Source organism: Belonocnema kinseyi, chromosome 2 (assembly GCF_010883055.1).
Source record: "Belonocnema kinseyi isolate 2016_QV_RU_SX_M_011 chromosome 2, B_treatae_v1, whole genome shotgun sequence".
NCBI classification, from domain to species: domain Eukaryota; kingdom Metazoa; phylum Arthropoda; class Insecta; order Hymenoptera; family Cynipidae; genus Belonocnema; species Belonocnema kinseyi.
This window is the reverse complement of record NC_046658.1, coordinates 23754496-23772555: the sequence shown is the minus strand read 5'-3', so window position 1 is coordinate 23772555 and position 18060 is coordinate 23754496. Positions and strand designations below refer to the sequence as shown.

Sequence of the window (18060 nt, the reverse complement as noted above, 5' to 3'; positions counted from 1 at the left end):
ATTTAGAAGTTAAGAACGGTAAGGATGCTCAGTAGACCGTATATGTAAAATTTAAATCACAAAAAAACATTGGAAATGTAGTCAATATTGTTTACTAAGCCCTCACCACGAGTATCATAAATTGTGAAGTATTCTAATAAGTAAATTAAATTGATTTGAAAAGTATACAAAATCCAACGAACATTCTGGAATGTGAAGAATGTTTGGAGCAATTGTCAGGATGGCTACTGGCTGAAAAACATGAAATAACAGTGACTTTATTTACGGGAAGGGATTGTTATAACTTAGAAGCTTAGAAAAATGTAATAAAATATATTATTTTATATCACGTCAAATTATGGGCAGTAGAAGGAGTTACTTTTTGAAATGCATTAAAACCCCTTCATTTTAAATTAGAATTTCGCAGTTGTAAGTATTTCAAGTATTGAATTAAAACTTTTTGTAAACCTTCCGCTTGAAATTTTAAACTGGGATATTTTAAAATTGATAGTGTTCATAGTCATTATTTTAAAATGTTTTGTTTCAAACTTTTCAAAAGTCGACAATGTCAAAATATAAAGAAGCGTTTAAGCTTAAGCAGAACTATTTTTCATGAAAATACTTCATTATTCCACAATTTTATTTCAAATTAAAAGCATTTCAGTAATCAAATAACACAGCCACACACAAAACAAAGTGTGCGGATCTGGTAACAAGACACTTGTCACGTGTCAAGCTGGCAGCATCTTGCTTTTATTGGTGTATTTTCCTCCGATAACGTGAAGAAGATAAAGAATATTAAGCTATAATTTCCTTATAGATCAGGAAAAATTTTAAACTATAACTCGACATCAAAATTACCATAATTTTCGTAAAAATATGCCAAATCGTTAATTTGCTATAATTCAACATTTATGATCTCATTGCGATACCCGAGGGCTAGTGCCATGTTTTATATTGAAAAGTCATTAAAGTATTATATTTCTACACTTGTGATAACACGTGTTATCTTTTTACGTTTAAATATTAGCTATTTTCGTTCTTCTAGGATTTCGTTTTTTTGGTCCATCCAGGCCTTACTTACTATTCAAAAAATTCTGAATTTAAGAATCAAATCGTAAACAATTAAAAAGTATAACATTCAATTTTAAATTGGTTTTGAATTTAAGGGTTCAATATCGTAACATTGACGACTGTAAGCCTTTTAACTGGATTAGGCATTAATGGCCTCCAAAATGAGATAATCCCCAAATCATACAATTCGTGAAATTTCTGTTTATAATAATTACTTAATTTGAACCTTTAAAATCGCAAATATATTAGAACCGTGCATGTCGCCCATTTCAGCTTTAAATTATTTATATCCTAAAGCTGCAAAAAATGTAATTCAGAATTATAAGTGATTCCATTTAAAACGTGTAAAATTAAATAATTTGAATTAAGAATATTATAAATTTTACAAAGATTGAGACTTTTAATTATAAATTTATAAACTAGTTTCTTTGAATAATAATTTTTTAATTTGTTCGCTTCTAAAAGAAAATAATTACACCGTAATTTTAATTGTTTTCATTTCAAATTTCTCTCATTTAATACCGTTTAATTTCAAAGGCTTTGAAGTTATAATCTGATTTTTGAAACTGAATAATTTTGAGTGGAATAATTACACAGCCACACAAAAAAGTGTGCGGATCTGGTAACAAGACACACGTATTCCTATGGATTTTGGGGCGCTGAATTCAAATTCGGTATCAAAAATCACCCATCATGTCATGGTTGAGCCATAACCTCAAAAAATGACAAAAAATCATGCACTGAGGCAAATAAATTTAAAAATAATGCCAGTGATGCAAATTTTCACTTCAAAAACATGTCGATAACTGTGAAGGATCAACCCTTGCCTGATATCAACTTATTTAACATAACTTTTCCCAACATAACCTGACCTCACCTAAGCTGAATTAACAGAAATTTAGTGAACTACACGTAAAGCTCTGGAAGCATATTTTCCCAGTAGCAAATGTGTGCTACATCGAATAGGTCAACTCGAGCCTAACCTAGAAATAAACCTAACCTAGCCTTACCTAACCTCACGAAACACAATTAAACTGATTGTGTTGTCCCTTTGTGTTTGCGGTACCGTTTCATTCAGCTTCGGCTTAACCAACATAGAGGTTTAACCTATCCTAACTTAACAAAACCTGACCTAACATAACCGATTACGTTGGCAACCCTGTTCTTGCGTACTTTCATATTTTGACATTAATTGTAGTAAATGTTTGGAGTTTCGTACCGCTTGTTGCTAGCATTATTCGCCTGTGTCTGTAACCAGGGCACCTCCACGTGGCGACGTTGGGCAACGGATCCACATTGGCTGAGTCCCTGGGTAAACGGCGTTCATGCCGTTATGGCAGACACAGGTAAAAGTGTATTACGATGCAGGGAAAAACCCCAGTATCGGCATCTGGTCAGGGTGGGAAAGCGGGCTCTCCGACGTCGTCATCATGCAACCGTTGCTCTTCATCAATGGCTCACTTGGTTGGTGTAGAGTCTCATACTTCAAGGAAAAAAACCGCGAGCATTTCTCAATCGCATGCCTGCAAGAATAGCTCAGATTCATTCTGTTACATTTGCAGTAAATATGAAGTGAGCAGTTTGCGAAAATCAATCGACGAGGAAGTGAAAAGTCTTTACGAAAAGTGTTTTGACCGTAAATTGCTGCACCAAGAAACAAAATGGGTTCCTCACGTCATTTGTAATTCCTGCAGACTTATGTTGTATCGTCTAAAAAATTCAAACAACGAAAAGTACCGCAAGTACTCTACACCAACTACATGGAAAAAACCCGTTATTGCGAAGGAGTGCTACTTTTGCATCAATTTGCCGCTTCATTTCTAAAAAGAAGAAATCTTCTAGAGCCAAGGACAAAAGTTTCATTCTATCGCGACAGGGACAAAGAATTCAGAAAGTTTTTCGTTAAAGACGAAGAGACGTCTTTAGTGTACTGCACTGACGTTAACGGACTAATGAACCACTTGAAGAAAAATGTGTACAGAGACGAAGAATGGCGACTTTTCATTGATTCGTCATAACGCAGCATTAAGAGAGGCATGCTTTATATGCCTGTGGAATAGCAGAGATCGAGCCAATCATTACAGCAAAAAACATTGGCCTTTAAGAGATTCATTTAAACCTGGTTCTCATAATATCATCAACCAAAGCCTCTTTGATCCAGAAAAAATTTTACTACCACCCCTCCACATAAAGTTTGGGATCATGAAGCAATTTGACAAGGCGTTAGACAAAGATGGACATTGCGATAAGTATATATCCCTTAAATTCCCTAATATTTCAGATGCTAAATTGAAAGAAGGAGTCTTTGATGGACCACAGATTCGAATATTGACAAGGGATACTAATTTCGTGAGCCACATGACGAAAATTGAAATGGACGCTTGGAAAAGTTTTAAAGCAGTAAACGCGAATTTCCTCGGTAACAAAAAAAGTCCAGACTACGAGAATATTGTTGCGAAAATGATAAGAAACTACAAAAAGTTAGGTTGCTTGATGAATTTAAAACTTCACTTTCTAGATACCCATCTGGATAAGATTCCAGAAAATGTTGGTGATTTCAGCGAAGAACAAGGGGAACGTTTTCATCAAGACATAAAAGTGATGGAACAATGATATCAGGGTAGATGGGACGAGGTCATGGTGGCTGATTTTTGCTGGATGTTGAAAAGGGAAACGAATGTTGGTCTTAAACGTAAGCGTAACCCTTTGCATCGTTCCTTCGAAGAAAAAAGGACACGTTATAGCAGGCAGAAAATAGACTGAAGTAGGTCTATAAATCAATTTAATTTCGATAAAAAGCCAGATAAAATGTAAACACGAAAGATAGTATAAATATACCTCTTAAGTTTAAGAAAAGCTGATAGAAAAAAATTTTGAATAAAACTTTTATTCATTTGCATGTTTAAGTTAAAGTTCTACATTTTAATTTGATATAAACATTGTCAGGTTAATTGAAATGGGGTCAATTCTACTTGTAGTTCTAAGTTTCTTCAAATGAGTAATGTGCGTCTAAATTTTTAATCACCTGCAGTACAATGAAATGAATTTTATTGTGATACAACGGGAAGACTTAGGTTAAGTTGAGTTGCGTTTAGCAAAATTTCGTTAGGTTCTGTTAAGTTAGATTCATTTGTAGGTTAAGATCGAGTTAACCTCATAAATATAGTACACATTTAAGACTGAGAACCGTACGCTTACATAGCTACCCGTGTGGTTGAATTTCATTCGGCTAGGTTAGGTTAAGTCAGGTTTTGTTAGGTTAGGATAGGTTAAACCACTATGTAGGTTAAGCCGAAGCTGAATAAAAAGGTACCGCAAACACAACGGGACAACACAATGAGTTTAATTGTGTTACGTGGAATTAGGTTAGGTTAGGTTAGGTTTTTTTAGGTTAGGATAGGTTTGACCTCTTTGCAGGTTAAGCCCAAGCTGATTCAAACGGTACCGCAAACACAAAGGGACAACACAATCAGTTTAATTGTGTTTCGTGAGGTTAGGTTATGTTAGGCTAGGTTACATTTATTTCTAGGTTAGGCTCGTGTTGACCCATTCGATGTAGCACACATTTGCTACTTGGAAAATATGCTTCCAGAGCTTTACGTGTAGATCAATAAATTTAGGTTAATTATGGTTAGGTGAGGTCAGGTTCTGCTGGGTAAAGTTATATTAAATAAGTTATCAGGCAAGGCTTGATCGTTCACAGTTGTCGACATGTTTTTGAAGTGAAAATTTGCATCACTGGCATTATTTTGAAATTTATTTGCCTCAGTGCATGATTTTTCGTCATTTTTTGAGGTTATGGCTCAACCATGACGTGATGGGTGGTTTTTGATACCGAATTTGAATTCAGTACCCCAAAATCCATAGGAATACGTGTGTCTTGTTACTAGATCCGCACACTTTTTTTTGCGTGGCTGTGTTATTTAACTGTATATTATTTTTTATTAAATATGTAGAATTAAGAGCCAAATCTTATTTTAATGATTATATAACAGAAAAATATTAAGGTTAATTTGATGATATCATTTATTTAATAATTGTAGAAAGAAAATATATAGTTTATTTTTTATTTATATATTTGTTTAAGTGCTTTAAAAAAACATAAATTGAATATATTTATGCATATTAACTGATATTAACAGGGAGAATGGGGGTAAGGTATGAAAAAAAGAAGATGTGTGTGTGTGTTCGTTTTTTATTCTTGCAGTTAATTTTTTTCAATTTCTAAGAATTGTTGCCAGTTCCTCAAAAAAAAAGTCTCCTCAAGTTAACCGTCTGTAATTAAGTCTATTAATAAATATTACGAGGTTACTACAACATTAATTGTCTGAATGAAAATTTTCAATCAAGTGATTTGATTTCATGATAAAATTTTTTTCGAAATGTTTCTAAACATTATTGATCAAAGAGAAAATTTTTATTGCAAATGTTTTTTTTTAATATTAGGAAATAACTCTGTTCTTAAAATTTTGCTATCGCAGTATACCATTTGTAAACTTTTTTACACTTTCAAAGAGAAAATAAAAATAAAATACATAATGGACAAAAAACTTAGAATATCTTAATTTACGAATAAAGTTTTCGTACCGATATTAAGATTTCTGAGAACATTTAAAATAATTAAAATTTAATATAAAACACACGAAACAGAATCTAGGGGATTTTAGGACAATCAAAAGATTATTTAGGAACACTGAATGATTTGAAAAGATATTTAGAAGGTTTGGAGGTTTTGAAAAGGTCTTCAAATAATTTAAAATTTTAGAAATTTAAAAATTTTCTATACATTTTTAAAACAATTTTTAGCAATTTTATAAAATTTTGAGTATTTCGAAAAAAATGTTAGAATCTTTTTAAGAATTTTGAAAGAATGAAAATTTCTTGCTAAGATTCTCCTGAAAGTTTCTTCAAATCTTCGAAAAGTCCTAAATATCTTTTAAGGTGACTAATTTTTCCTAATATTTTATAAATTCTGCAAAATAACAAAAAAAAAAAAACATAATGAACAAGCTCGAAAACGCGGTTTCGAACAGAAGTCTGGACAGATGACAAAAAAAGGCAAGGGCGACTAGCAGTGAAGGGGAGGAAAAAAGAAAAGAGTGGCTGGGGAAGATGAGGTAGAAAGGGACCAGGTTAACAAGAGAGTTAGAATTAAAAGGAAAACACTAGAGAGAGAGAGAGATAGGGGTGGGGGGATGTTTGAAAAATTGGAAGCTCTCATTAAAGGGTTTAGAGAGGAAACAAGAAAGAGATTGGATGACATGAATAGGGATATGAATAGGCAGGGAAACGATGTAAGGGGGGAAGTGAAAAAGGCCAGAGAAAAATGGGAAGAATGGGATAAACGTTGGAAGGAGGAGAAAGACAAGGTTTGGGGTAAGCTAGAGAGTATTGAGAACAGACAGAGAGAGTTTGAAGAACAGAGATCTAGAGAAATAAAACAGTTGGAAGAACGGGTATCCAGTCTAAAAATTAGGAATGAGCATATGGGGGAAAAGACAGAAAATGAGGAAATAGTTAAAGGGAATGAAAAGAACGTCCGAAGTGAGAATGAAAGATTAAAGAAAAGACTCAGTGAGATCGAAAGAAGATTAGAAGGGGAAGAAAGGGCAAGGAGGAAAAATAACATAGTAGTTAAGGGATTAAAAGTGGAGGGTGAAACAAGAGAAGTGTAAATAACAAATCTTTTGTGAGATATTAGAGTGCAGGTAAGGGTAGAAGGATTCAAGAGAATAGGAGGGACAAATGAAGAAAAAGAAGGAATGTTTCTAGTAAAAACAGGGGAGTGAGGAGGAGAAAAAGAAAATTATGGAGGGAAAAAAATTATTGAGAGGAAGAAGGAAAAGAATTGAAGAAGATCTGACATGAAGGGAGAGAAAAAGGAGATGTCAAATAGAGCAGAGGGCTTGGGTAGAGAGGAAAAGGGGCCATATAGTGTGGATAGGGAGAGACAGGTTATGGATAAATGGGGAGGAATGTTGCTGGGCTAAAGAATTAGAAGAATTAAGGAAAAAAGGAAAAAGTCTTGAGAAAGGTAGGGGGAAGCGAGACGAAAAAGAGTCTAGAAATAAATCAGAGGGATTTCCAAACGGCAAAGGGGAAACAAAGTGAAGAAGAAAGAAGAGGGAAGGGAAGAGAGAAACGTGAACATAGCTTTCTGGAATGTGTCAGGTTTGAAGAACAAGAATAAAGGATTTTGGGAGGAGGTAGAAAAGTGGGATGTGATTATGATGAGTGAAACTTGGGCAGATGAGAAGAACTGGAAGGGAATAAAAAAGCTGTTACCGAAAGGTTATGTGTGGACAATTCAAAAAGCAAGAAAAGAACACGTTAAGGGGAGAGGGATGGGCAGCATGGTGTCAGGGGTGAAAAAAGAATTAGCAGTAAAAGGAACAAAAGATGGGGACATGGAGGAAAAGGACGGAACAATGGTAATAAAAATTATAATTGGGAAAGTAGATATAGCGGTGGTGTGTGTATACAGAACATAGAGATGAAGAGAAACATAGAGAGACGGACAGGGAGGGAAGGCAGTTGCTAGACATGATAGGAGAAACAGGGTTACAGCTTGGCTGAAGAAAGAATGCGGCATATGATAGGGAGTATGAAGGTAGGGAATGAGATAGGGTCCAAGCACTTCCCGATCATAGTTACACTAAGAAGAGGCGTCAGTAAGCGCGGCAGAGGGAGAAAAGAAAAAGGGTGCGAAAGAAACACGAAAATGGGAATCTGGGGGGTAGATAAATTAAAAGAGTTTACACAAAAGATGGAAAAGGAGAAGGTTAGGTATGAAAAAGAGGAGGGAATAGACTCGTTAATTGAAGGGTTGAAGGGGTTCATTGAAAAGGTAAAGGATGAGCTGAGTACTAATGAAGAAAGAGTAGGGAGCAAGAGAGGCTGGTGGGACGAGGAATACTGGGAGATAAAAGAGAGAATAAAAGAGTGTGTGAGCAAATGGAGAACAGGGGAAATGAAGAACGAGGAGTATAATAGGAGGAAAAAAGAACATGAGAAGATGCTGAAAATAAAAAGACAAAGGGGAAAGGAAGAATATAAAGCAGAAGTAGAAAAAGCGATCAGAGAAGGTAGGGTGTGGGATGTGATAAATACGGATAGTGGGGAAGGGAAGGGCGTTAACGAAGAAATAGAAATGGAGGAATGGACGGATTATTTTAAGGGTCTATTAGGGAGAGAACAAAATAAGATCAAAGAGGAAAAGTGTAGGATAGTCCAAGGAGAAATGGAGGAAGGGAACGAGATAACAAGAGAAGAAGTGGATGAGGCAATAAATAGGTTAAAAAGAAACAAGGCGACGGGAGAAGATGGGATGGAGAACGAAGCGATGAATTATGGAGGAGAAGGGGTTAGGGATGGGATGTCGAAGATCTGCAACAAGTTCTGGAAAGGAGAAGGGTGATCGGAAGTGTGGATGACAGGACTAGTAGTACCGCTTGTCTATGAAAGGGATGTAAGGAAGGTAGAGGAATACTGAGGGATCACTCGCATACCAGTCGGCTATAAAATATATGCGGAAATCTTAAGAAAAAGGTTGGAGAGTCAGGTAGAACAAAAAGAAAGGATCCCACATAATCAGACGGGATTTAGGAAAGGGATGGGAACTATAGACAACATCTACGTACTTCACTATTTAGTTAACAGAAATTTGGGGAGAAAAAAGGGAAACTAGTCGCTTTGTTCGTAGATTTTAAAGCAGCGTTTGACTCAGTGAACAGAAAAGTGCTATGGCAGGCAATGAAAGAGAAGGGTGTAGAGGAAAAGTTGGTGGAGAGGATAAAGGAAATTTTTACTAAAACCAGGATTAGGGTCAAAATAGGAAAGAAAAAAGGACAGGTTTTCTGGACAGGTCGAGGTCCAAGGCAAGGGTGCCCGTTGAGTCCGTTACTATTTAATATCCTACTGGCCGACTTAGAGGAGAAGCTAAAGGAGAAAGGGAAAGGAGGAACGGTTTTGGGTAATAGCAAACTATACTCTCTAGCATACGCGGATGATGTAGTTCTATTAGCAGATGATGAGAAGGGGATGAACCTAATGATGAGAATCTTCGAAGAGTATGTGGGAACAAAAGAGTTAACGGTGAACGTAGATAACACAAAGGTGATGTGTTTCAGAAATAGAAAGAGCAAAATAAATTACGTTTGGAAGATGAACATACAAAAAGTAAAAATTGTGGAGGAGTTCTGTTACCTAGGTTTTTGGTTTGAGGTAGAACGGGGGAAACGAGCTGCAGGTGAGGAAAAGAATTGAATGTGCGAGTAAAGTAATGGGCCAAGTATGGGGTATAGGAAAGAGAAGGTTCAAGAACGATTGGAGAATGAGGGTCTGGTTCTTTTATGCATTGGCGTGGGCGGTGTTATGTTACGGTGGTGAGATCTGGGGATGGAAGAAACCTAGGAAAGTAGAGAGCATGCATGAGCGATTTCTGAGGTGGGTAATGGGGGTTAGCTGGAGTTGCCCAGGAAATATGTTGAAAGAAGAGTTAGAAAGAGAAAATATGGTTACTAGACAAATTAAGAGAGTCTGCAGGTTTGAAGAGAAGCTAAAAAGGGGAGTGGCAGGACATAGAGTTAGAGCCATTGGTTAAACAAGGAGACGAGAGATGGACAAAGATTATAGATTCGAGGTGCAATAGATGGTATGTGATGGTCAATGGGTTGATAGAACCAGAATATCTGCAAAAAATAAAAAAGGAAGAAAAATGGAGTAAGTATGTACGGTTCAGAATGGGAGAAGGAGTGAGAGCATACAGATATTGGATGGATAAAGAGGAGAATTTATGCAGAGTATGCGGGTACGAAATGGAGTCATGGGCACATGTATTAGAGAGATGTACAGGAGAGGAAGAGGGACAGTTGAGTGTGGATGAGTGTGTAAGATGGATCTTGGATGGTAGTGGAAAGGGAGCGATGTGGATGAAAAATTGTAAGAAATAAGGAAAAGCAAGGGAGTAGGGCAGAGCCAAACGGGTGATCCTGAAAAGGGACAGTAAAAAACGAAAATTGTTTTTCAATATCGTGGAAAATGCATTTTTTTATGGTAAGAGGAAACGGAAGCCCTGGAAGCTTGCTCATTTTAGGAATTAATATCACTACTGTTACTATTGTTTATTCTACGTAATGCGAAAGAGTAGAATATAAGTAGTAGTTAAGTTAGACTAAGGATGGAATTGTAAATATACGTGCAAGGAGCGGAGGCCCTCAAACCCGTAAAAGGAAGAGATTAAATACATACATACATAAAAATATTCTGTATTTTTTCTGCATATGTGAAATCTTCAAAAATCTTTTCGAAAAATTCTCCGAAATCTTACGAAAATTATATGTATATAACTTTGAAAAGAAACTGATAAGCCTCGATTCCTTCTTGTCAAATCTCGGAATGTGGTTTTACCTTTATAATAAACAAATTGTCACTCCAAATTTGTATTTTTTATTAAAAATTATTCTAATTGCAAAAAAAACATCATTTTAAACTGTAAACAATTTTCATAGTATGCTGAAATTAATAGCCCAGATTTTTTCAAGGTATTTTCCTTTTTTTAAAGGTTGAAGCTAATAACTCAGTTATTAGTACATATACTAAATTAGGTAATGTGAAATGTATTAAGCTTTAAAAGAAAATTTGATACTTTTTAATTAGATAATATAATAAGTGTTTAAGAAACCAGCTTTAAATTTTTTCAAAATTATTAACCCATCTGTTTATCTTTTAAAAAAAGTCAATTAAATTTTTTTTTTATTTTGAAAAGTTTTAAAAAGTGTCCTTAAAATATTTCCGACTCATGTTTTGTCATTTTTGAAATGTTTTGTAATATTGTTCAAACATGAATGTATCTAATTATGAATTATTTTAAATCTTTAATCAATTTAATTTTTAAATGACAATTAAATCTTTTCAAAACTTTTAAACCATCTGATTATTATTTTTAATGAGTCAAATTTTGCCTACATGTGTTCTATTTTAAAAACTTGAAAGAAGTTTCCTTGCATGTCTACATAAAAAAACATTTTACATATTTCATCCTTAAAATTTTCAATTATTTATTTTCAAAACGGATTAACCATGTATTAATCTTGTAAATGTTTTTGAATTTTTGAAACTTTTATAAATTTTGAAAACTTTCAAGAAGATGTCTTAAAATATTTAGGATTTTTCTTCTAAATTAAAAAAAAAATCTTTAGACAAATTTTATAAGAATTAATTTCTCCAAATATTAAAACATTTAAAACTTTTAAATTCAATCAAATTTTTAATTATTCTTCAATTATTTTGAAACTTTTAAACCATCTGATTATCTTTTAAACAGTGCTCTTAAAATATTTCAGATTCATGTTTTGCAATTTTCGAAATGTTTGGAATATTTTCTAAAAATTAATTTTTCCAAATCAAATTATTTCTAATTCTTAATCCATTCAATTTTTCAATTATTGTTAATTCTTTTTTAAACTTTTGAACCATCTGATTAAAATTTTTAACGAATGAATTTTAATTTTTAATTTTAATTAATTCAATTTCTCAATTATTGTTTAATGTTTAGACGACTACCTCGAATTTAAATAATAATGGACGAAATGAAATAGTTCAAATAACAACAAAAAGCGAGGTGGCAAAGGGCGTGGTAAAAATAACGATAAAGAAACTGAAGATCGATCACACGGAGCCCCAAATAATAACTATTCCAACAGCACTCCAAGTAACGCATGTGCTGTAGTGGGTCCTCCCGACATTCACAAATCTCTAGTACCACAAGCGTTTGGTACACCTCCTTTTTTAAGCAGTTATTCGCCTTATTTTAATCATGGATTTTATCCTGGCTTTCCTCAGGCACCATGGGTGCCGGCTCATTTCAGTCACCCTCCATTAGCAACACAGACCGTTGAAGCGTCCAACCTTACGACTGCTGCGTTCGGTGCTAATGTGCAAGGAGCAAATCCTCTAGCGCCAGCCCCCTTAGTGTGCACAACCGCTAGTGGCACTTTAAGAGGGGAGCGAGGCTGCTGTTGGAATTTCCGGGAGCAAGGAGATAATTGACGTTATGGCTCTTAAATCAAAAATAAATTTTGCTACGTGTGTGGCAAACCCGGTCAAATCTCGTCGAACTGTAGCGGATGTTCGGGACCCCGATCGGGAAACGAATAAGGGTGAGTAAGAATAGGGTCCGATCACTCTCCCCATTCGTTTTTTGAGGCCCTTAGATTTCATTAGATCAAGTAAATACCGTACTTGATAAGCGACGCCTGTTTATTACAGTCAGCGTAGATGGTCGCTCACTGTATGGACTTTTTGACCCAGACTCATGCTGTACCTATGTAGGTAAGCGGGCCTTTGAAAAATTTTCGAGTTTACTGGTGAAATTAACAGATCAGCCCCGTCCAGGAATCACGTATTCTAACGGAAAGATCGAGGAAACAGCTGGACAAGCTGTTTTACCCCTAGAGTTTTTAGTAATAAGAAAGTCCTTATCGATTCGTTTCGCACCAACTTTCGATTGTGAAGGTTAGTTCAGTATTCATTTTGCGGAACTTTTCGGTTTTGACGTTAGATTTAAGCCTCGTATTCAGACAGGAATTAGGTCCGGAAGCGAATTCCCCGTCGGAATTATCGAAAATTCGTGCTACGGACGCTAATGTTTCGATAAAGGAATTAAAGCCTTATGAGGTTAAATACCTTGAAGAATTTCTGAAAAGAAAAATTCCTCCTATACCAGCCAGGCTGCTTGCCACACACATGGTGAAACACCATATCGACATTCAGGGCCTTTGCCCCATCAGGCAAACTTTTCGCCTACTCGGCGATGTTAATTAGATGCGGCCAGTTTATGGGACCACCCCCGGGATTTGCTCAGGCCCCTACAAGAAGTCAGGTGTCAATCATAGGGTGGACCCGTGATCAACAGCCTGAACTCAGCTCTCCTGCTGCTCACTGGATGTTTAGAAGGGAGTTGTGTGACCCCTTGATGCCTCCTCCAGATCATTCATGTTGGAATTATTATCGAAGGGGGCACGGCTTTAATAATTGGTTGTTCCAGAAGGGAATGTTTTGTTTTTACTGCGGTAAACCAGGAGTAAAGATTAATTAATGCCCGAGGTGTGAGTCGAGGTGGAGGCAGTGGGAAGGAAGCCCTTTTTCTCAACAAGAACGGAGCTCCCGATCTCTTAGCCACACAACCCCCACGCGAACACCCCGGGCCTTAGCGAATCCTTTTGAACACACAGTGTCCCTCTCTGAAGTTAACACTCCTTCAGCATCAGGTGGACAAACAGGAGACAGAGTAACTCTGGATTCAGACCGCCCCCTCATCCAGGCACTGGCGGATGCCAACTTGAAGCGCCTGTGATTTTGCCTCTAGTTAGTTTTAAGCCGTTCTTTTGTGATGCTCATCTAGCTCTAGTTAGTTTTAAGCTGTTTTCGTGAGACCTTTCGGATACTAGTTAGTGGACACTGTTCGAATAGTTTAGGATTCACAGTTAGTTGCAGTTTATAGATCTTCTTTTCTTTAGTTTTAGCGTAAAGTACCGCATTAGGTTTGAACATTTCTGTTCTAACGTAGAATTTCTTTTGATGACTGGGACCCTTAAAGGGTTGATGTTTGATAATTTCACATCTAAAGTAGCATCACCAGAAGCTTTAAATTGTTCTCGAACTAAAAGTTCGGTATATAAAAGGTTAAAATGGTTTACAAACCCTTTCTCTAATTTTGGTTAAAATAAAATTGGACACAACTAAGGTTCTAGGCGAAAAAGCGATATGGTGGAACACAGCAATATTTTGTTTAAGGTAAAGTCTGGTAAATAGCAGACCTTAATCTACATTTTTTTTATTGGAGCCTCGTTTTATTTAAATATTCTACTTACTCAGTTCAGACGTTCGCAATTCCCTACTTGGATTAACAGAAACTTTAAACTCTTCTTTTGAGATTTACCTGTATATGACTGCCTATAAACTTTCTGATTCGCAAATAATGACAACTAACTGGAAGTCGGATTGCTGATGCTTGGTCAATCTGGGAGGGGGTGTTGTAACATAGTGGTCTGCCATTCGTTCTGATCCTTCCCCCCAGACGTAGTTAGAACATTATAAATAAAATAAAGTCTAAATACTTTCGGCCAGCACTAACTCATAATATATTATTCAGATACGAGAATGAGAGAGAGAACTTAGAGTGGAAATGAATGTTGGATAGGTCAGGCATAGGTTTAGAGTTTTCTCCACACAAAGAGTTATTATTACTGTAATTTCACTATAGTTACCTTGAAATGTATAATAATTTAGTTTAGATAACTGGAGAGTAGGTAGAGGAAACCTGACGCTTGCCTTGACTCCTATTTATCACGTAATTCTAAAGGAGTTTCTGCAAAATAAACACCCCCTCCAAACACAGAAATCACCGCATGCAACCTCGCCACTGCACACTACACCCAGTGCCGTTGCACATCTTATCGCAAAAGCCACTACTCACTCACACATGATGGGTCCGTCTACAGATTTATTTCCGACTCGAGTATAATTACACAAATTCAATTCCGACGTGTGAAACTGTACTCAGTCCGGCACATGTCAAAACAAACCGGCGTAGCCATCTTGCCAAGACACATTGAGCCGGCATACCACCAGGAGGACATCCAGTCCCATACACGGAAGTAACAACCGGTAGTGGGGATAAAGAGAGCAGCACCTGACGGCAAGTCAATTTTGGTGGGACTGATGGAAGAGGGGAGGCCGAGAGCAGCAGGAACCCAAGTAGTCTAGTGTTGGCCGTTAGCTGAGTAACCAATTTCTTTGGAGAATAGTGGACTTCTACTGAACGCAGTAATTGAGAGTAAATAAAGGAAAGCCGTGGTCTTTTGGATAAAAGGTAGGCGTCAGTTCCTAACTAAAATCTTATCTCCAGTAATTATGTGTGAGAACTCGGTATGAGCAACAGAACATTTTTGTGGATTTGTTGAGGATATATATTTTGCTGATCTGTGGCATGGTTTTCCTTTTATAAGTGTAAATTGATTTGAGAAAAATTTTCTTGTTAAGCAAACGTTAGTGTAGGACATAAGCAGTGTTTTTATTAGTTCTATTTTGTTTTTTTTTTAGTATTTTAAAATCGTTGTAATCAACTTGCTTCAATTATTAGTATTTTATTAAAGAGTTAGTTGTTCCTCTTACCACAATTTGAAATAAATTGTAAAATAGCTTACTCTTGTTAAATCTAAGCGTCACGATGTTTTTTCGCCCTCACGAATCCCTCTACCCCTTCTAGCCAGGGACTTCTTAGAAGAGCTTAAATGTTTTGTAAGTTCGAGTTGTTAAAATTTTTTTTGAGTGACGCTATCAAAAGCGTCTGGCGCCTAACACAGGTAGGTGAAAGATATAATTGTTCACCTTTACTAAGGGACGCCATTTTGTCCATTATTTTAAAATGAGTCACAGTTTTCATTTTTTAATTTTTAAAAGTTTTGAAAAGTGTCCTCAAAATATTTCAGATTCATGTTTTACAATTGAAGTTACCGTAAATTACTTGTAAGATTACTATAAATGACCGAAAATTTGCATAAATTTCCGGAAATTTATGGAAGTGTTTAAAATTAAATTTTAGATAATTTATTGCAAGTTACCATCTGATTAGATTACCATAAATTACCCAAAATTATTGCATTTCATTTGGAATAATTCGTGGTAACTTAGCGTAAATTAGCGACTGAACTAACACCACTAATTTCTTAGTGTCCGGAAAAAGTACGCATTCTATGTACCTTTTCGTCTATGGTTGCCTGTGGTCAACCGAACCCTACCTGCCATGAGACTGGTGTTCTCACACCGCGTAGTGAATGTTGTGCATCATCGACACTTTATTCGATTTCATCGTTTATGACTTGCAGGCTCTACCAACTCCTATGGACGATCGTGCAGAATCATAGAAAATAAAAAAAGCTGTGTCACTGCTTGATGGAGATGTATGTCGGTCCCTCCCCGCACTTGACGTCTCTCGTCCTGGTTGCGTCACTTTCCCTTCCTCTGTTGTAAATTTTATCGATGTCGCTCTCAGTCGAACTTATGCAATAAGCAACCTTACTTACACAGCAAATGACAGCTTGACAAAACAAAACGCCGGTTAACGTGACGAAAAAATAAGGAACAAAATATATTTTCTATTCAGGGTATTCTAATTTGTAATTCTAATTAAATGATATTAATTTATTAAATTATTATTGATTACTATTTACTTGGTTGATGTAATTCTTTTAAACACAAATTTGAATAAAGATCTCGCATTCATATTTTAAAAATAAACAAACTTTTTAAATCTAATTTTCGTTGCTTCGATTAATTTCTTGTAAAATTATACTACACAAAGAAACCAATGCGAAAATCTAATACAAATATATAAAGAATAACTATTTTGACTTCATGAATATTTTTATTTGATTTTTGCATTGTATTCTTCACTTTGATTTAATTTTTTATTCAATTATCTAGAAGTCATCTGGATATTATCTGGACGCCATCTTTTATCTCATCTTAATGTTCTGTGTCACCGCCTGATGGCGCCCTTGATTCTTCATATTTTACCATTGAGTTGGTAGAGCCTGATGACTCGGATTTCACAATGTCCACTTCAGAAAGTGAAACAGAATTTACACCGCCAGATATACTGCTAGCAGCTGAAAGTGCTGCAAATAATAATTTTCTGCCTGGAAAATCTAAGCGGAAAATCTCGAAAAAATTTTGTCCGAGGCTCCTCACGAGATCTATTTAGCAACGAAGGTAAGCACTCACTATTCACAATATTTACGTCATAGTTACATTATGCATATGAAGAGTGTTTTTACCAAATGACCTAACCTCTAAAATTTCAAATACAAAAATAAAATTTTTATAACGTTCTTATCTAATTTGAAAAACTTGATATCCAATACTATTTACACTATATTGAATATTTTTCTGTTTCTAAAACTTATTAATTGCATTATTTAAAGGTTCTCATTTTCGGCGTTGCCAGTGAGTGCAGAGGGGAGAACTCGTAAACGTAAAACTTGAGCATGTGGAAGAACAGCGGGAACTGTTACTAGTAAGAATTCCGGACACCAAGCCAAATAAACCACAGTCATTCACGATTAATTCCGAATGAACTCAAACCAAGATAACTGGCGTTCTTAGAGTACTTTGGCTCATATGCAAGATTTGTATGGTTTCTAATCGTGTAGAGTACCTTAAATGTTAAAAAAAAGAACGAAATCTCATATTAGAAAATATCACCTCCCTGGCGGACCGACGGAATTAAATGGATCCTCTACAAAGTACCCGTAAAGACCCCATTGGGTCTCCATTCGGTTCCTTTTTAAAAAATTCAAAAAAAAGCAAGATCAACTTTTAGACTGTTGAAGTTCGGATTCTACGTTAAATTTTCTATTAGAAGCTCACGGATTAATCGCAATACTTTTTTTTGCAGCGTCAGGAATTTAAAAAAATGTCATTGACTTCTGATGAAGGTGACTTCAAACGCATCCATAATAGCACAAGTAGTATGTTGCGCGCGAAGTTTAAAAATAAAATTCTCTGTCACTTGCATCGCAGCGTTGTTATCTGATGTTTCCACTGTGTGGCGCTAGCATCCAGACAAAATGCTTAAAGTTACCGACGGAACGCTTATTAACTGCTACTAAAAGAAGATGCACTTGAAATCGCCTTCAGCCCATGTAAATGACAGGTATTTTATTTTTTAAAGTTGTAACCACTGTAAGAAAAAGTATTGCGATTACTCCGTGAGTTTCAAATGCAAATTTTAACGTAGAATCCGAATTTCAATAATCCATTCTGCTCCTTCGGTCCGCTAGGTTATCGAGCTCTTCGTCCGGAAAATGTTACGTTCGATCGGTTCTTTCTGAATTTTCAGAAAGGAAAATACACAAAACAAGTGGTTGGAATAAACAAAATATCTGGTATGCCTAAATAAATCGCAACCTTTTTAAATCTAGAAAATCCTGATTCATACACGAG

The 18060-nt window shown here is 35.8% G+C and overlaps 1 long non-coding RNA gene across 1 annotated transcript in view; it reads left to right on the top strand.

Moving 5' to 3' along the window:
- Nucleotides 1-17410, top strand: part of LOC117167200 — a 60650-nt gene extending 43240 nt beyond the window's left edge. Inside the window, exons 2-3 of the long non-coding RNA XR_004466366.1 lie at nt 16540-16827; nt 17040-17410. This is a non-coding gene — a long non-coding RNA (uncharacterized LOC117167200). The remainder of the gene's footprint in view (nt 1-16539; nt 16828-17039) is intronic.
- Nucleotides 17411-18060: the final 650 nt, after the last annotated feature.